Consider the following 20,825-nt stretch of genomic DNA (forward strand, 5'->3'; position numbering starts at 1 on the left):
GGACTAAAACCATCCCTGAAATAAAAGGCAACTGCAGCTTTAACATCCATGGCTGGCAGAGCTCCCTCCTCCTTGGTCTTTGGATTAGTCATTGTCTGAGGAAAAAAAACACTTTTTGTAGAAGAAGTAAAGTAAACAGCCTCCAACAAGCGAACCTTGACAACCCAGATTAAGGAAAACATTGGAGATCAAACAGTGCTGCTGCTGGGCTGTTGTCATGAGCTGCCTGAGAGAGAGCTGCAGACTATTTGAACAGGCACTGGGGTTTGTGTGCTCACTTATGCAGAAATGGACCTTCGCAAATGCTGACCCAGGTTTTAAAAGCTGAGGGTGAACTTTCTTTGCAACTTTCCAGGCCTGGTGTTTGAAATAGCCAGTACTTAGAGGGTCTAGCCTTTCTCCTCCTGCTGATTCTTCAACCCGAGCCTAGCATGACAGGAACTTAGACTGTTTTAGACTGTTAAAATCACAGTTAGCCAAGCCCAGCACAACTGTAAATATCAGATGAAAAAATAAGTAAGGTTTTTGTCCTGGAAGTATTGCTACATGGCTTCCTCAAATAGTTTTTAGTCTTATTTCATTTAAAAAGTAATTCTTTCCAATTTGAGGTCTTCATTACACTCCTCGGAGAGTATAGATTTAGTCCAGATGAATGAGAAAGACATCAACCCCTGTGGACTAGCTAACTGAAATATATTGCGCTGTGCACAGGGCTGGTAAACTGACTGTACACCCTTGCAAGGAGCTGAATGATAAGGAGAGTTATTTTTGTCACAATGTCGGAATGAGGTTTTACACAAGTATGCAGATTAGATTTTGAGTGTAGTAGCTTTCACGCTCGGGGGTATCCAGTTGTGTTATACTGTACTTAACTTATTTTATGCGGCGTAAAAAGTAATGCAACCTTCGGATAATTTATAAATAACACATTTCTTGACATTTTACTTTTTGAAAATGGGAACGGATGGGGTCACACAGGATTATAACAAACTAAGACATTTTATGAGACCACATCAGAGTTTTTTGTGATGGCATTAATGAAACAGATAACAAAGGGAAGCAGAAGCAATATTTGCAGGGTAAAGGTTAGTGTGTCCCACCCCCTGTGGTGTGCTCAGGCAGCTGGTCTCTCTCTGTGCCGTGCCCTGGCACACTGTGCTTGCCATGCCAGGGAGGAAGGCCATTGGCCAGTGAGTGGATGGCTTCAGGTGAGCTCTGAGCTTCTCTGCCGTATCCATGGAGACTGCACACGCTCAGGACAGCCATTAACTTATCCAGCCATTAATTACTGTCTTCCTCTGTCATCTGTCCTTAATAAATGGAGGGATGGCGACAAAATGTCAGAGACAACGAGAAAAAAGAAAGTCTGCAATTTCACTCAATTAACTCTCCTTTGTAAAGATTTTTTGTGTGACCACAGACTTTTTGTTATTATAGTAATTCTTATTTTATAATCCTTTGTTTTTTTTAAAGACTGGTTTATTTTTCAAAGTATATTTTTTCATTTTAAGCAATGAGTTTAGGAAATCATACTTGATACAGTACTTGTGTCAAGTATGCTTGAGAATGCTGTATGCAGCACTGGACAATTTGTACGTACATATAGGGCGGAGCATGTTTTAATAGAAGTGAAAACAGTGCACTTTGTTACTCGATCTACAGAACCTTTATGTAACTGCAAAGTAGGCTAATTACTATATTTTCCACAGATATGACGTCACTTCAGATAGACGCTAGAATGTAGGATTAAGAATGAAAGGGCAGTAGATGAGTGTAACATATTCATTGTGTCTATGATTTGACTCAGCTCGCTAATGTATTGTAGGTTTGCATTGAGATGTGAAAACTTTGTGTGGGAGTGAAAAGTGAAGTCCTGAGAGACATCTCACAACAAAGCCATTATTTACTCAGAAAGAAAATGCATACACAAATGTCTCATATTCAAATACAGTAGCATTTTCACACATTCGGCACATTAAACCCCCAAACGGCTTAAGTGTGAGAATATAGGCTACTTGGTGTTGGATTGACATTCTTTGATATTTGTTAAATGCAATTGCAGGTCTTGGCTTTGATCAAAGGTATCAGAGTAGAAGAAAAATGTCAGTAGCATTTATCATTCAGCTATGGAGTGGTACTCTTGGTTGGAGGATGTTCCATAGTTACACTTTTCTGGTCAGACAGTTGTAGAGGTCCACCAGTGGGATGCTGGTCCCCTAAAGTGGGACTAACAGAACATATTGTATTATCCTCCATGTCCCACCCATATAGGCGGCAGAGTCCTTCTGATTGGATTAGAGGTCATATTAGACACCAGATTGGCTTGGTTGGTCACAGATCTCTTTTGGCCAGCTGTGGTTTTGACAGCTTAAAGGGATCAATCTGATGGACAGACTTCTCTGTCGACCAGGAATCCACTGTCACGATACATGTAGAGAAAGGAGCAAACACAGCTCAAAGGAACCCCCCAGAATTACCATGGGCAGTCTTAACTGTTGAAGGTGTTTCAGTAGGGATTAAATCTACTCGTTATTACTCATAAGTATTTCTTGAAACATGAACCCCCTTTGTTTAAAGGTTATGGTTAAGTTTTGTGGTTTGTCAGTGTAAAAATTTACCATTTACTTTCTAGAGGTTTTAAAAGATAGATCGTAAACTCCTATGGTAACAGTGCAATAACAATTTTGGGTGTGTTGCAGGTAAGCAGCACCCAGTTTAAAGTAGACATCAGGGGCTCTACCATATGCTGCAATCTGTTTCCAGTTGCCAGAGGAGACCTCCACACCTGTTTCTCTCAGCCATCCAGTCTGTAAGTCAGTTTGTTTGTGTATACAAGGTCTCTCACCTTGGCTTTTAGTTCAGAAAAGCTTTTACTGAATCTTCGCAATGTTACTGGAAGAAAAAAGGCTAAGAAAAAGGTTTTTTATTGTAAAAGTAATTGGAAAAGACAGACAGTAAGTCCGAAAGCATACCTCTCTAGAAACCCCATCCAAGGCATGTTTGGTGTGTTCTCAGTAGGCAGCCCCACCCTTACAAGAAGCACAACATGGCAGGGCCTGCTCTTCCATCATCTCTGCTGGGTGGAAAGTTGCTGTGCTTTGATCATGTTTTGGGGCGCTTCGCTCCAGCTTAGCCCTGCCGCGTGCCATGTGATAAGCCATCATACCACTCATCTGAACTGGCAGCACTGTGGGCTTGAGGACAGGCAGGGGAGAGCCACGGAGACAGAGAGAGCGGCAATGCAAATTTTGTTGACAGGTTGTTAATGCAGTCTTTCTTTCTCGCTTTGAATTAAACAATGTTATTCTCCCTTTGCACTCTCTTCTAAAGAAACAGGCATATTTCATTTGAACCACTCTTGCAGTAGGTGGAACAATACTATTCCCATGCTGTTTAGCACTCTTGTAAAGTAATATGGGTTCAATTAGAGCTGCATATTAATGACCTCATAAACACATGTGTTTTAATGATGTAACCAAGTATTGCTCAAACACATTTTAAGTGCAATAAATTGGTGGATTTCTGCTTTGAAGTTGTATCTCTGTTTTTGTGTTTGTACATAAAGTTTGACTCTGAACCTTGATTATAGAAGTGGGTTCCTAATTGACTGGTTGTAGCTTGTTGATTTGATATATATTTACCAGCTGGATGGTAATTTGTCAGTGGTAATTATCCAAGACACAGTGTTCTTGGTGCAGGCCAGCCAGCCAGCCAGCCAGCCAGTCAGTCAGTCGGTGATGAGCGTGGAGTTGAGATGAATAAGTGCAGGTTGTTGTTTTAGCTACAGCCTCCCCGTAACAGAGACAAAATAGCACAGAGGAATAATTGGTCTAATAGCCAACACTGGCCATATTTACCTGGATTGTTTTGAAAAACTAGCTCTAATAATTAAATGTCTGATTTGAACCACCCGTCTGACTTCATGCCATGTTGGGAAGATCAGTGTGGGAAGCTGTATCCTAGCTAATCTGGCTCTATGCGGAAACTGTATGAGTAATGATTGACCGACAGTCTCCTCCAATAAGTTGATTAAGCACAGCTTCATCTTGATTACCTGACTTCAATAGTAAGACCACGTTAGTTTTCAAGTATCACTGGATGAGACTATATTGCAGATGATGCCTTTGTTTAGACAGTATTTCTTGGATCGGGAATATCAAGTAGAGGGAAAGCAGGCTTCATTGAGGTGATATCTTTCTGCTGTGGTTTTTCTAGATGGTGAAGGTACCTTCCCTTTCCTAATGACTCTGATGACCTGTGAATGAGGTGAATCAGGGGGGATTCTTTCTGCTCACTCTCACTTTCTGTGTCTCTCTGGATCTCTCTCTCTCTTTCTATCTCTCACACTTTCTCTCTCTCTCCCTCCCTCTCTCTCCAACTGTACCTATCTCTCTCTCTCTCGCTCTCTCTCTCTCTCTCTCTCTCTCTCTCTCTCTCTCTCACTCGCTCACACACTTGTTTGTGCTGCTGTTGTTTGATAGCCCAGTCTCCCAGTAGATCTTCTGACATTGTTGTTGTTTGCCTCTGTTGGTTGGAGCGTGTGACTTGTATTTGCCCAGGCTCCTTGGAGGGACTTTGTTTTTGTTCATAGTGTTGTCAACAGGGTGGGGCTCCATTCCCAAACCACCCAGAAGAAGATGGTAATTTTCGCAGGTGCTATTTTTTGTTTATCAGTTTGTTAAACAGATTTGCCAAGGTTGATTTGTGATGGCGAAGTAGTACATTTAGATAACTGCTTGTTATTGTCCTTTGAAAGAAGAATTTTTTTTATGTTATAGATGATAATGCTAACTACATTTTAAGCAATGAAGAATTTTTTTTATGTTATAGATGATAATGCTAACTACATTTTAAGCAATGATGAGTGCAACCATACCCATGTTTCTTTTAATATAAGCTGGAAAATAAGCAGCATCCTCATTTCTTTCGATCTAGATTGTGACACTGACTGGTGACATCAAAGCCAGAGTTAATGCACATGGTCTCCACTAGTAGAGAGAGTTACATGGATGAGTTTCCTGTGTTGCCATGGTGCCCTTCATAGCTGGAGCGGAGTTCAGTCTCACAATTGTTCAAAGTTCTAGGGTAAATGCGTTGTTTGATAAATAAGCTTCTGAGTTATTGGGTATTAGTCTAAAAGCCTTTTCATGTTGTGAATGAGAGCATGATGTCCTTACTTTTAATGTGTTGACCAATCAATGTTTCAGTTAAAAGACAACTCATAGTTAAAATTGTGTAAATCAATCTTTACAGAGTATATTTGAGTTAGGATTGTGAGTGCATTTCTGTGTAGACGTACTTTATATACATGTAAGCGATGATTGAATAGCTAATTCAAAGACTTTTAATCACCCCACCAAGCTACTGCAGTGTCATCTTTTTTGTAAATGCCTCATAAAATGAATAGATGAGTAGCCTCTTTTTAGAACATAATGGCTGGCTTAGGATAAGAAATGGGTAGTAGATTAGTATCCTTGCGTTTTCCATCTATCTATTCACTTGTCTCTATAATGCTCAGACTTGAAAGAGCTGGTGGGACACAGAGCAGTTCCAGAGGATCCACACGTGAACAGGTTCAAGGAAACTAGAGATGATAGAATTTGACTATTGATTGCAAAAAGTCTTTCAGAGCTGAGCAGAAGCTTCAGCGGAGATACTGACTAATGTGTACACTTCTCACCTTGGCACCAGGAACCAGTTAAGCCACTGTATTAATGCATGCTCTGCAGCCAATATATAGTATTTCTGTTTGTTTGTGTTTATTTGATCTCTACTTTCATTGTTTGTGAGTCTACACACCCTGCCACCCTGCTGCCTGTTATTCCACCTAATGAGACCATGCTATTGGAAGTCAAGTGTTCAGGTTTTCGCCAGTCAATATTCATCAGGTGATGTTCCAAATTTTTTTATTGTTTATTGTTTTGTAGACTTAATAGACCTTTCTGAAAATGCCGTTAGTTGAAAGTTTTCACCTTTTCTGGATGTTAGGTTAAACCTTTTTAGGATTCAGTGTTTTATCATCTTAATGATTTACATGGAGTTTGTCCCCTTAGATTTAGTTTGGTGGGAGCCATCCTTGGAACCATGCCAATTTAATGTTCTGCTTTCTAACGCGTTAGTCGAGTAGGGAATATGGTTCTCTTCGGGCCTGAAGCTTGGTCTCTTAACATGTCCCCCTTCAATTCGTTCACATCACTCTGACAATTAGTGAGTTCGACCATCCCCAAATGGCTAACGTAATTAAAGAGTTGGCATTATAATTACAACATGTTTATTGTCTGTTTATGGGTGGTGTGCTGTGCTGTATGTAAGCGTTGTGAGATTTCTTTGGTGTAATGAATTGAGGGTTGTTACTTGTGGTAAATGTGATTTCATGTGGTGTTAACATCTCGATAACTCCTTTATCAGCCCTTTGACAGTTGCACTGTTTGTTGCATGTACGGTGCAATTTGGCTGACAGCGGTAACTGGCAGACGAAATAACCAAATTATTTAGTCATGGGTTTTTAACGGGCACAACGGCAAATGGATGTTAAGTAAATGATGCAATTTATTTCCTTCCTCCTCATTGCCAGACTGGCTGCCGCGGGACCTCTGCCAGCTTTAAATAAGTGGTACCCAGATGGCATTCACATGACGCCCACTTGGTTACAAAATCGTCCCGGGGAATAACTAGGCTGCCACAACAACCAATAGGTCAATTGAGTAGGAAAGCCTGTTGCTTCTGCATTTTGCATATGCAAATGCGCTAATGTTGTGTCATTTCTGTAAATTCTGGGGGACGGTTGTTTCTCAAGGGTCCCTAAATGAATTGGAAAGGAGCCCGGGTAATGAGTTGGGCTGGAGAGGGAGAGCGGGAGTGAGAGAGTGAGAAAGAGAGTTAGAGGGAGTGAAAGAGAAAGAGCAAGAGAGGGAAGACATCCTCCGCCCCTGCTCACTTCCTCTGAGCTAATGCCTGGCTTCCTGGTTCCTCTTCCTCCTCCTACTCTGAGCTGAGACAAGAGAGGAAGGGCCTGTGATGAGCAGGCTGATGTAATGGGATAGTCCATTGGGCTCTCGGATAAAGTCAATTCTCTACCATCTTCAAAAAAAGAAGTTCTATTTTTAGAATACCACTATGCCGGTTTTGGTCTGTCGCTCTCACATTCCCTCTCTTTCCCCCATTCTTTCACTTTCTCTCTCTCTTCCCACTGTCTTTACCTCCTCTCTCTCTCTCTCTCTCTCTCTCTCTCTCTCTCTCTCTCTTTCTCTCTCACACTCTCTCTTTCTCTGTCTCGGTGCCACTCTTTATACCCGCTCTCATCAGCTGCAGCTGTGGTGTTCTCTCACTCTCGATTTCTCTTCTTGGAGAAGTGTTGAACTGTGTCGTCTGCAGCCACTAACAGCCTACAGCTGCTGCTTCTGCAGGCTGCAGAGGAAGGACAATGTGGAACTGATTATCCAACAGAGATAAATAAATAAACAATGCACTAAAGAAACAATACCTTCCCTTACACACAGCTTACCCAAATCAGGAAAATGTGTTTCCAGATCGATAAGCCCTTTTTTTGTTCAGAAAGACTGAGTGACCGCTTTACATTTGTAAGTTCATAAAAATGAAAAAAAAACATTCACTGTATATAGGCCCACTCATACATTGTATTGCTGTTTAATAGATGAAAAGCCTCACAATATGAATACATGCTCAAACTATTTCTTGTTTTGTTGTGACATCAATTTCCACACATCTCGGGGGGGTGTTTGTTTCTGTGTATGAAGTACACACCAGATGTTCTGTGCAGACTGAGTTATGCTCTTTGTGGTGGTGGAAGGTCAAACTGTCAGTAGGTGAAAGGTTAAACCTTGAAAACAAGAGAATGCAAAAAAAGACCACAGCGCATCTTAGAGAAGATTTCACAGGGTGGGCTTGAATGTTACATCCAAGCCTTGTTTTCCGTTCTCTTGCTCTTAATTGAGAGGCTGTGGAGAAAAAATAGTAAAGTCTGGACAATTTTCTATTAGTTGACTGGTTAGTCAGACTTCATAAGTTGCTGGTGTTAATTGTCATGTAATGTCCCAGAGTGAAACTAATGTTCTGTAGTTAAACCACATATTTCTCTTTATAAGTCTGTGCTAAGGAAACTGTGCTGTGCTAACTGACAACTCTTATGTAATGCTTTTTGAAGTTAGTTACCTGCAGCTATTTCTATTATTGTATTGTTTTTCCCTTCCAGTCACCTTTTGTAATTGTTCCTAAGTCGGAAGCTGCTATTAGTATTAGTAGAAATGGTAATGCTCTGGGTTTCATCTCCTGAGAATGGCTCTCTATCACACTCACATTCTTTTAAAAGGGAAAAGGAAGATGAATTTTACCCATAAAGGCTGTATCACAAGGGCTTTTTATCCTAAATGACTCTAGGGATTGTTATCTGTGGAAGTGTGTCCTGCCACCGTCGTGTTCAATCAAGTGTCCACTTAGCTGTGACTGGGAGTAATTGTTCCCAAGTGGGCCACACACTGACCTGTTAATGTCTGCGTTGACCCTCTAACCTTGTCAGCACGTCTTAGGGAGGAGTTTAAATCATGTGGATCTCCTCCTTGCCTTTGCGCTGCCGGGTCAAGTGGGCATGGGTGCTGAAAGACCACTCTCTTATAATTGTCCCCAGCAGTGTGGGTCAGTCAGGGGTGCACTGGGAGACGCTCTTATTAGATGAGCTACTAGGAGTGGTGTGACTTAATGGGTCAAAGCATTGATCCGATACCATGCCTCCACTCACACCTTCATAACGTGGTGCGTTACCTGCCGTCCGGCCAGGCTCCCCTCTGAGGCCAACTCTGTTAGTGGTATTGGATAAATCGTGCACGTTCGGAAAGGAAAGCGGCGAGTCCTGTGAGCATCCGCTGTACCTGTGCAGTAGGGCCATTCTGTGTATCAGAGATATGCCTCCAGTATCCCTTTGTCCTTGACATGCTGAACATGACTCCCAGGTGGCCGGTCTCCATCCAGGGTTTCATGTGGGTGAACAGCAGCCTTCTCTTTGGGTCTCGTTCACCACTGATGGACAACTCTGTTCGTTCCACCATGTAGGCCAGTGTCTGCAAACTTGACACACACATCAGTGGCAATCGACCACCTAGTTTGAAGTGGCTGAATGTGTGGTTTCTTTGAAAGTATTTTAATTTGAGCAAAAGGGAAGAATGAAAACCACGTTTCCACAGTTGAAGGGTGTTGTTTAGTGGTCAGTTGGAATTCAAATTGCCGCAAGCGTAGAGATAGTTTTCTTGATGTAGCACACTACTTAATGGTTAAGGAATGTCTGCCATTCACTGGATCTTACAGTATCCGTGAAGTAATTTTCCAAAGTCAATAGATAACCACCTATTCAAGGTTCCCTTTTGCATGGAGGTCAGCTCTCTCCAGTCTTCTCAATACCTGCAGAGTGCCTTCAGTGAGGATCTCAAAGATCCACATCATGTTGGAGGAACACTCCTTTTCAGCAGAACGGGGCCACAATGGAGCAGTCTTAAATTCAGGGGGGGGAAGCCGTCTGTTGGGATAAACATATTTTGTCGTAGCAATGACAGGCATGCAGGCGAGTAATCAGAGGGGTCTTATCTGGTACTGTTCAGGGGCTGATGGCAGGCCCAGGAATGTGGTCTGACTGTGGAAACAACGTTGCGTTAATGGGGTTAGCCAAATTCCACATTCATGAGTTATGAGGAGTTGGGATGGCGGGCCTGTGGTTTGTTGTGTCTGGTTTGAGGCCTACGCTACTTTACACAGAGGCAGAGTTATCGATTTGGTCGTTTGACATGCTCTCGCATAGAGAAGCCCAATTAACATGGCTGATCTTCCTGCTCTGCTGGTAGAGAGACAAAGCCACATTATACACTCCTGCCATACACACGTGTCAAATATACAGTACACACGTGCTCACACATACACACAAACACACACATATGGATATTCCCAATATCCATACATTATCTGGGTTTGCCATGTTACAGAGACAAGCCAATTTCAATCTTTCATTTGCACTGACTGGACTCATTCATATTCAGAAGTGAGTAAAAGTGTTACACTTGATGAATATAACTTTTTGCACGCAACAGGTATTTAAATAATCAAATTATATTGGTTCCTATGACACACAGTTTCACAATTACGGTATGGGTTTGTTGGCCTGTGAACATGCAATGATTTGGTGGTTTTGACATTGAGGTGACTTGATATGTATTGAGGCCAAAAGATGACAACAGGAATCAGTGTGTCATACTCTAGTGCAATAGAAATACTTGTCAACAGTCACGTTTAAATTGCTTATTATGTCATTCCTGTCTATGAGGGGTACTTCCCCCACCTTTCTCACTTCCTGTTTGTACATGTCTTTCTTTTCCCCTGTCCCCCATCCCTTTCTTCTCAGGCAAGACACGTGTTATCTGTGAACCATTGATGGTCTGATCCCCGAAGAGCCAAATTGTCACTGAAAGAATGGAATGCCAGTCTTTCCTGTACGAATGAGAACGGTATGTAGACAATCTGACTTGAGCCCTCTAGTCATTCTCATTTCATATGTGTGCTCTGACTCTCGTGAACTGACACTGGAGCACTCTGAGATTTAGCTTATTAGGCTAATTTGCATATTGCCATAATTAGGTTGAAATGGATCCCAACAGAGTTACTCAAAGACCTTTTCATCATTTCTTCCTGTTGTATGAAATTGCCTTGAACCATGAAACAACAAATAGCATGAAAAAAAAAATAGGATGTATAGGAATACATCAAGAAACAAATATTATTCTTGAATGAAAGGTTTTGACCAAAAACAGTTTGTAACATTAACCTACATTAACATGAACAAGACTGGCTCCTCTCCAATTTTTTTGTTACTATTCTGTAACCAACCAGAAATACAGCATCCCAAGAAGGCAGACCAGGCACCACAGAGGGCTGCTTTGTGTGTGACACTCCTTTGTTTTTCCAGATCTTTGGCATGCTCTAGTCTCCTGTCCCTCTCCTCAGTTAGCTGTGGGTACTCTGATTGGCTGAATACTTTCTGCACTCTAGGCTGGCTGGATGCCAGCAGTGCTGCCAGTGGCTGCCTTGCCCCTGATCAGAAGTGAACGTGACATTTGTGCGGAGGTAATGGAATCTGTGTGCAATTAAATCTCCGACTGTGAAGAAGAGTCTATCTCCTCCCTCCCACCCTGTCCCGTCAGCAGGGGGGGCGGCGTGATGATGAAACTGTCCCAGCAGGCCTCTCGCCACTACCCCTCTCTCCCAATCCCAGTGTCAGGTTACATTTTTTTTTGCTTTGCCACGCTAGCCGTGCATCTATCCGGCAATTAATTCCAGCAAATGTCAATTAAAAATCTCCCCAAATATTGTGTGAGAATTAAATTTCAATTAAAGAAATTACATTAGGGCAAGACAACATTAACATTGGTTTAATGAATTCTGCTGAAGGTGACAGTTGTTATTTTGTGTAGGAGCATTGTAGCCCTGTTCAGGATGTTTTGATATTTTTTAAACGGAATATAGATGGGGGGGGGGGGGGGGCGGGGGACAGGCAGTGAGAGTGAGATAGAGAGCGAGAGATAAGAGTCTGGTTTCGGGAGGAGAAGAAAGCAGGAGCAGACACATGCATGAGTGAGAAGGGGGTCACGTCTCTCTCCTCGTCTGCTGATGTGCTGCTACACTTAACGCCTCATTTGTTGGCTCTGTGGCCAGTGGCTTGAGTCAGTGATCTGTTACCATAAAAGGAATTTCTCACACACTGCTGATGGTGCACTTGCTCATGGGTAATATCACTGGCCAACCCCCTATGACAATGTCCATACCTAATGGTAATGTGTATCCTCATCAGGATGGATCATAGTCATAAAATGATGTCTTTTGTGCTTAAGCTGGATGAGCCGGACACAAGCAGGGGGAGGGTATGCACATTTCCCCTTGGGAAGATGACTTCCCTGCTCACTGTGTTTTGTCCTTGGAGGGTGGACCCCTGGACAGAGAGGGAGGATGTCCAGGTCAGGGGTGGTCTGAGGCTCCTCCCAGCCTCTGGCCGTCACACCCTGCCTGCCTGCCTGCCTGCTGCCTCAGGACAGGCCACCCTGGGAGGCCAGACCCCCAACACAGGCTGCAGCCTCTCACACAGGGGGTCAAGCTCCACACATGTAGAAGGAGGATATGGAACAGGTCTGAAAAAAAAGCATGTTTCTCTCCTTTAATAGAGCAGTGGACAAAGACAAACAGTTAGTGTTGGTCATACTCTGCTTAAGTCAACTTTGATAGGATGTAACTGGCTATGACAGATTCTATGGCGGTTTAAGTTAAGTTCAGCACTTAGCTCTGCAGCTATTTGTCATAATGTGTGATTAATGTGAATGCAAGTGGATTATGTTGTTGTTTTAGAAAACTGGAGGCTTATCCTCATTCTTTTCTCTGTAAAGCTGAAGGTTACTTTGAACAAACAATAAACAGGACCTCCTCTTTCCCTCAGTGCCCTGAGAAAGGGATGGCTCATGAACAAGGTCATTGGGTCCTACTTTACTCACTTACATCCTTTTGAGTAAACAGGCCCCTATTCCCCACTGTTGAGTTTGTAATCCCACAATTACAGATGGCTCTGCCCAGTTCTGTTAAAGAGAGGTAGGGGCTTGCTCAGGGAGCAAGAGAAAGACAGAGAGAGAGAGGAAGGGAGAGAGGAAAAGAAGCCAACTGCCGTAGTATCATTCTAATGGGACAGTAGATCAGTTTGACAGATTGATGCGGAACATTGTTTTAATTGTATAATTATCTGTGGTTAGCCCGTGTGTGTTGTGATGGGGTGAAGGCCAGGAAAGAACACATTTTGGCCTTTATGTGCTTATTTTGTATCCACACAGGAAATGAACAACAAGTAAGAATCCTCAGGATATGGCCCCCACTATTGCCCCCCCCCCCCACACACACACACACCCAGATACACACACTAACACCCCCCTTGGGCAGGCAGAGGCGTGCTCCATGAGACGTTGCCCTTTAAGGATCGTGTCCGCCCAGCGATTCTCTTCCGAGGCGTGGACTGGATGCCTTGTGCGCCTGTAGCCACCTGACCATCCAACACGCATTTAACAGCAGTTCAACATACGGTCCACTTAACAGTGCAGTGCCAGGGAGTGGGGGGGAGGGGGGGTCATCGGATCAGTAGCCCGGCTTAATCGACGTTCAAGGGATTCCGGATAAGACATCAAAGTATGAGTGTTTAGGTCCAGATGGCGCTAAATCTCTGAGTTTATATGCATCGCTGTATGTTTTCCTGTGAACCTTCATTCCCTATAGATGAGTCAAGTACTGGCCTTTAGTGCTGGTTAGACGTAATGCTGTCTGTCCTTTGCTTACGAGGGCCACTTCTTCACACTCATACAGGTGATGAGGTCTATGTAATGGTTTACAACAACGCTGATATCAGGAGTTCTACGTCTGCATCAACAATGAGGGACTGATTTGACACATTTGTCTCCACAGTTTTTAGCAAACACAAGCACAACTGCACACTCTAACTTACATGCCTTCAGACAACTCACGTAAGTCTCCACTTTTGCCAGATCAGTAACTGGATGATTTTCCAAGCCTAGTGGGCAAAACTGTATGTCCAGACAGGGCAGTGATTGGCTGCAGTCTCTAACTGCATGGATCTTGGATTATCCCAGTAACTTAACCCAGTGGAGCCCTGTAGGAAGAGGTGGACTAGGACAGCCAGGAAAGACAGTCTGAACATACTGTGGCTTTTTTTAAAAGGGATTGAATACAACAATATTGTATCCATGTCTTAGCCATCAGAATACATTGTCTTTTGTATCTGCATCCAACAATTCCTTATGAATGCATCTGACCGGCTATTTCATCATGAAAAATCAGGCATCCCTATAACACCTCTTCAGATAATGAGATCATCACACATCTCTCTTGTCTGGGTAGTGACAGAAAGCAATTTGTGTACAGTGAGCTTGTCATGTCTCAGTTGTTGCCTCTGTCACGCTCTGTTGTTCAGCTCCACCTCCTCTGATAAAGCTGAGGGGATTAGCAGGTAACAAGGCGGCCGGGCCTCAGCACCTAGCTCACTGCACCGGCACGTTTGGCCTCGAGTGTGTCGGCGCTGCTTCATAAACGGTGGGAGGTGCACCTAATGGTGACTTCCCGGCTTTATCGGCGCCTCTGCCTGTATAATGCGGTAATTAAGGGTGACAGGAAGGGCTCGGAGTCCGCGACAGAGCCAGGGCAGCTGGTGCAGCAGGAGAATAGGAAGCACCGCTGCCGAGGCGAAACTGCAGAGAGAAGCAAATTAAAGCTCATATCTGCCATCTCCCTCGCCTCTTTGCACTTTCCTGTTTGGACTTGAAGGTGATTGGAGCCAAGGCAGTGACAGTTGACGGAAGCTGTGTGAGGAGAGAGTATTTATTTACAGTGAGATGCTGTGATGCTTGCTCAGGATGCGGTTTCACGCAGGATGTGCCCCCCCCCCCCCATCTCTACTATTCCCCAGGTTTGATCGTCTCACACAAAAGAGTGCGAGGCGGGTGCTGGGGGGGCCCTGTGCAGGCAGTCAGGCAGGCCAGGTCGTGTTGTGTAAGAGGCGGGGGCTGGGTCCAGACTGACCCCAGCACAGCTCCCTCAGCACGGCTTCCTCTCCAGCCTCTAGTCCTGAGATCAAGGTTAGCACAGGTCGCTGGGAAGGGGAGTGGGAAGCATGCAGTGTGTGTGCGTCCATGTGTGTGGCTGTGCGTGGGTGTGAGTTTGTCCTGCCGGGAAGGGAAGGGGTGTCGGCGGTGTGTAAATCCCAGTAATTACACTCTATGCCGTAGTTGCTGTGTAATTACCAGTGCCGTCACCCTGTTATACAGTACTCCTCTCACTGAAAAGATAGTCTTGAGTGTTACTGTTTTTGCCCCAGTCACTGGTGGTGTAACAGACAGACTTGTACCACATCCTAGATCAGGCGGCAGCGGCCATGTTTCACACATGCACCTACACATCCCCATGCACGTCAACGCTAAGAATGCTGCTCCCGGTCTCTGTGTGACAGCAGAGGGTGAGGTAAGCATTTCACCAAGTCTGGTGAAAAGGTGAGCCCTGCTGACGCCTGCTCTCTGCTGTCGTGTCTGTACTAGTCCGCCAAACTTTCAAAGGCAGCTCTTTTACGAGCTGCCTCGCAGCCTCAGTGGCGTGGACACCAGGACCTAAACTCAGGAGAACCTGCCACATAAAAACACATCTGTTAGGAGTGTGCAAAGTGATAAAACAGCCAGTCTCTCCAGGCAGTATTGTGTTAATACACAGGAAGATAAACGCTGCACCGCCTTAGCAACTGTGTTGAGGGAAAAAATATTTTTGCATCCATAACTTTGCACTGTCTCTATGAAATTAGTTTTCACGCACTTTAAATTTGATAATTTTATTGGCAATTATCTTTTGATGTCATTCTCAGGGTTACTGACTGGTTTCCTTTTCTCCCTTTGAAACTCACTACAAAGTACAGTGACTCTTTAATGACATTTTGTCTTGCGCATGTTTGCCAGTTCTTCTCGGAACCAGAATCAGATAGGGTTGAGATAATTGTGACTATGGAACTTTATTGGGTTTACCTTGGATATAGCTGTAGTCTCAACAACAGCTCATAACAATGATCTAGACACAGAGTAAGGGAACCCGTTCCAGTTCCAAAGAGTCAGAACCCAGAATTTGTGTACACGCTCAGGTCATAGATGAGTTCTGAGTGATTATACTGTGTTAAGCCTCAAGAGAGAATGCAGAGGTGAGAGGGAAGTGTTTAATTACACTGGTCAGTTCTGGTGTTTCCACAGCAGCTGACCTACAAAGAGAGGACCATTGTAAATGTAGGCTACTGTGGACACTCCTCCTCTTCCACTCCTCATGGCATGGCCACGTCACTCTTCAGGAGGAGCAGAACATGCTTGGTGCTTCCATATACCTTCTCCACTTCCTGGACAGTTTGGGTTCCTTAAGCCTTCTTATGTTACGGTACAGCAATGTTCGGACCTTAAAACGGACTCGTGAGGCAAAAAGTTTCAAAAGGTAGTGTTTAATTTTCTTTGTTCTAGCAGAGTTAACAATCTTGCAGAGCCTGAATGGTGAGCAGGGTCTACATAGATCGTTGATTGCTGATCTGCCACAGGTGAGGATGGTTGTCTACCCCGGGAGACTCCGCCCATGCACACACACATGGAATAAACAAAAAAGGAGGGAGTAGAACACAGGACAAAGAGAAACAGAAACAGTGTCACAGCCAGAGGCGTGACATCTTAGTTGTTAATATTCGCTTGAATCTTCCACAGACATACATAAATAAATCCAACACTATCTGGGCTTATGATGTGTATCAGATGCCTTCAAAGGAGACCACATGTACTATACTGTAAAGTGTGCCATTTTGACTGTATGTGCCAATGTATGTGTATGTGCCAATGTCTCTCTGATGTGGGTTCTTGGTCTGTGAACAAAGTGGCAGTGCAGGGTGTGTGCCGACCATGGCCAACTTCTGTTGTGTGCCTCAACCAAGTGGTATCACAGAGTGCAATCAGTTAATAACAGAAATCTGCAAAGTTGATTTATTTACCATGACGGTCTATTGACCCGTAATATTCCAGCTCCAGAGAGTGTTATATCTCTGCTATGTTACAAAGAAAGCCCCAATTGGTGAGTCATAGCGCATGTTATTACAGCATTATTTAAAGGCAAAAGCCGTAGAGGAATTTTTCTTGCTTAGAATAACTGGAGCAGAGATTGGTAAAAAGCAGATAATATATGTGTGAGATTGATCAGTGAGTAGCGACCCCATTATCTCCTGAGATGTTAATTACACTGTGCTCAGCTTGCATGTCAAAAGCCAGATAATTGAAGAAGGTAAAAGACATTTTATTTATGCTTACACTTTGAGCTGGCGGCATATATACCTCCCTCGCACACTCTCCTCTCTCTTCTCCCTTTTTAGCTCCCATTTATTTATTGTCCAGTAATATTAGACTGTCAAAGAGGATCACTTTGCAGAGGTATTATTCACAATCATCACCTCTGTGAGATGCCTCTGTGTGTGGGGGTCCTCTCAGGTTGCTGCTGAGCTCACTGTGTCCCAGGGATCCTGGGCCTGTGAGCTAGTGGGCCAGTACCAGTATGCATCAGTACAGGGACCATTCACAAGCTTACTGCTCAGTTGTAACACATCCCAAAGTCAAGATAGATGTTGAAGAGGTGTCATTCAAATGAACGCTGCCGTCCTCAAGATGAGCAGCATTTCACTTAACAAAGCCGCAAAGCAGTGTGGGGGTTTCCTGTTGATGGCTATTCAAGTGTTCCCATTTTAGATGGTCTGGTTTGAGACAGCCGTACATGGATCAACACAAGCATGGAGTGTGGTCAGGCAGCAGGTGGAGAGGTTTGTTTGTCAGAGCCTTACTAACTTCCTCTTGTTTTCTTCATAGTTTTGGTCCAAAAACGGTCCTTTCAAATACATTGACGTGAGAGATAGTGACTGATAGTGACTTGAAAGAATTTAGAAATGTATTAATTTTTTATTAAAGAGTCCATTTTATTTCAATATTTGCCTGCATAAACCACACTCACCCCATTGCTTTGACTCTGTTTCTTTAACAAATATTACCCTACAAAGGTGACTTTCTTCAAACTCCCAAAAGGGTATTTATTTGTCACAAAGACTTCTGGTACTTAGAAGTGCATAGACTATTTCAACAGTCTTTCCTGTGGTATATGCAGTGTTCTACTCAGGTGTGTGCACACGACAAACAGAAACACTCACTTGTGTTCTTTCAGAGACCAGCGCGTGTACTCACCACATCCTCCAACTGACCCAATGCATCATCCAACCCTCAGAGACTGCCAACTCATGGCACTGTACATGCTTTCCTGGGTAAAAGCTGAATGCACTATTCATAGAGCGTCTATCTTGATTGAATGTATCCATTATTGCTCTTTTCAGATTATCATACATGTATACATATTTTTTTGTTTTTTTATTTCACCTTTATTTAGCCAGGTAGGCTAGTTGAGAACAAGTTCTCATTTACAACTGACCTGGATAAAAAATAAAGTACATCACTGACGCATGAGAGCACCACCTTAGCACTTTGTCAGCATTTTGGAATTTCCCTGTTGTAGCCACGTAATGTGATTAGCGTGGAGCTGAAGATGTTCATCTCTGATGCTGCTGTCGCTCTCTGCTCCCCCTCTTGTGTTGTCATGGTGACAGGGGGTTGAGGGTGGTAGGGCTGGCCCTGGGGGGGAGTGGCCTAGCAGTGGTCATCCACCTCAGGGCTGTTGGACAGATGCTGCCTGTGTATGATTTAGTGCATCACCTGGTGGACAGTGTTAGGAATGCTCACATCACCTGGTGGACAGTGTTAGGAATGCTCACATCACCTGGTGGACAGTGTTAGGAATGCTCACATCACCTGGTGGACAGTGTTAGGAACGCTCACATTAGAGGGGAGCAGTATAGGGGGAACCAGAGGAGCCCCACTGAGACCAGAATACAGAACTCTTGCTCTACAACAGTGGGCTCACTCCCGACACATCTATCGAGCGCAATGGCCTGGACTACACCAGATGTTCTGACTTTCAGATGTTAGGCTTTACCGTCCGTCCAGTGAGGAAATGACACAGTGTAAAGAAGAGGATCCCTTCCCCAACAAGAGGCCCCGGGCTGGGCCACAGGTCAATCCTGTCTCTGACATCCCTCTGGAGAGGGCATGGGGTCAGGAGAGGAGAGGGCCTTAAACACCTTCATACACTTTAGTCGTTCTTTTAACAAATGAAATTGGTCAAACAAAATTGACAGCAACGAGCTAAAGCCCTCAACACGTTCCCATTGAAACCCATGCATGATATACATCCAGTGCCTGTTGTTTTGTTAGTCAACAGAGAAAGACCTTTGAAATGCAGTGGGCAGTATTTCTCTGTCGCAGTGCGGCCTTATCTGTGTTGAGGTCTGTACTTTAATGGGCTTTATTGATCTAAACAACATCAGGGGTTGCGGTGATGTTATTAAGGCAGAGATAACTTCAGTGTAATTCCACTCAAACAATATATTAGCGTTTTATTGGTCTAAATAACTTTGCCTTTTAGACAGTAATGCACCAGTAAGTCACCCAGGCTCTCTATGTCTTCAGGATCTTAATAAAGCATTTCCTCTGGACATCCTGCTGTGGAGAGAGTGAAAAACGACAGGTTAAAAGGCATGCTGGGAAGTTTCCATGCTATCAACGTAAATTATCTCTTTTGAATACATAAATACGCTGTGCGTGGAGCTCAGAATGGCATGTAAGCAGTTGTGCATACAGCACATGCATGCAGGCCGCGCTCATGTGTGTTTGTGATTAGTAGAGTCATAGGCCTTATACATTCTCCGATTCATGCTTGTTAATGTTGGAATATTGATATTACAATGTTACTGTGATCATGGAGGAAGTCCATAGCGTACTGATTTAATAATTTCATTGAAACTATTGTGCTTTGAGCAGATATTAAAGATAATCAAAATACAAATTAGGAGTATTGTTAGTTTTAGTTATCGATTTAATGGCTCAGTAGTTCACTACAAACTTTTTAAAGGACAGTTGCAATATTTCTCATTTCAAGGGCACACTATATCCAATATTTATAGGAAATAACGATCCCATTTATCTAGAAGCATATTTTCAGGGGAATTTTAATTTGCAGCTATTTAAAGCCTGGGTTTTGGTAATGAATTATTTTGTCATCTTGCCTCTGATGAGATTCATCTTTAATAACTGTAACAATTATTTTATTAAAAAGAGAAGCCATGCATTATGGCTATCTTGCCAAGGTCTCGGGCTGGAAAGAATTCTCATTAAGAGCTTTATATTACCCCGTAGTGCTTTCATTTGGATGTCCCACTGAAATTACATTACGTGTCAACAATGCTTGTGTTAAAAGTAAGCAGTCATATTTACAGAGGCCAGCTTTTTTCATTCACAGGCTGACACTTGGGAGATGTATTAAAAGAGATACCAACGCTCTATGTCTGATTAAAGTCATTTTAATAGGAAAACTCTCCTAAAATGTTGACTTTTAATATAATGTGAGGAATAGTTTTCTTCCTTTGGCTTAGATATAAATCTAATTTAAAAAGTTTGTGTAAGTTTTGATTGTTTAGGATTGCTTCATGAGTAATTTTCTTAGACAAAAAACTTCCTGCCCCATAGATTTATGTTCTGTCCAAGCTGAATATTTTTTTTCTCTTTATGATGGATCAATCCATGTGTTATCAATCAAAATCCCTGTCTTTTGATGTCATTGCAGTTGCTGTGCTCCTCTTGCTAATGGCTTCAGGCCAGTGTTAATGACATGGTTGTAATTGTTTGTCAGTCTGGTAATGTGTGATTTCCTATCACCATGTGATGTTGGACGTACTTACAATAAAGAAGGGATCTTGTCGGAAAGACGAAGTGTGGTGATTTGTCACCAGCCAAATGTCTTCATTCTCAGCCATTCTCATTTTGATGTGGTTAACAACCAATTCAGATAGACAGCATGTGTGTGTCTTACACCATCATGTCTTTGTGATCTAGAGTATGTCTGAGAAAACAGGAAGCTTAGAAGTAAACTGGTAGATGTGTACACACATGAAACAAATTTGCCCCAGACGACAGCAGTTTGCATGAGGGAAACCGGCTCCTTGTGGAATGACAACTTGGTTGTCTGGTGGACCTTTTAGAGACAGGCTTTGTGACAAGTGACACATGCGCACATTACTGAGCAATCTTGCATAGTTCTCATATGGCACTTGAGTGTATTCATAACGGTTCGGT

The 20,825-nt window shown here is 43.3% G+C and overlaps 1 protein-coding gene across 10 annotated transcripts in view; it reads left to right on the forward strand.

The window, feature by feature from the left end:
• foxp1b (forkhead box P1b) overlaps positions 1–20,825 on the forward strand; it is a 129,530-nt gene that overhangs the window by 1,771 nt on the left and 106,934 nt on the right. For 7 of the 10 annotated variants that reach the window (XM_084704634.1, XM_084704625.1, XM_084704623.1 and 4 more), the window contains exon 2: positions 10,403–10,505. The gene's annotated coding sequence lies outside the window, so the exon portion shown is untranslated. Of the gene's footprint in view, positions 1–2,699; positions 2,810–5,441; positions 5,889–10,402; positions 10,506–12,012; positions 12,178–20,825 lie in introns of those variants that run through there. The other 3 variants (XM_084704624.1, XM_084704626.1, XM_084704628.1) reach the window with 3 other exon arrangements.

Source organism: Hypomesus nipponensis, chromosome 9 (assembly GCF_054491055.1).
Source record: "Hypomesus nipponensis isolate SF chromosome 9, ASM5449105v1, whole genome shotgun sequence".
NCBI classification, from domain to species: Eukaryota; Metazoa; Chordata; class Actinopteri; order Osmeriformes; family Osmeridae; genus Hypomesus; species Hypomesus nipponensis.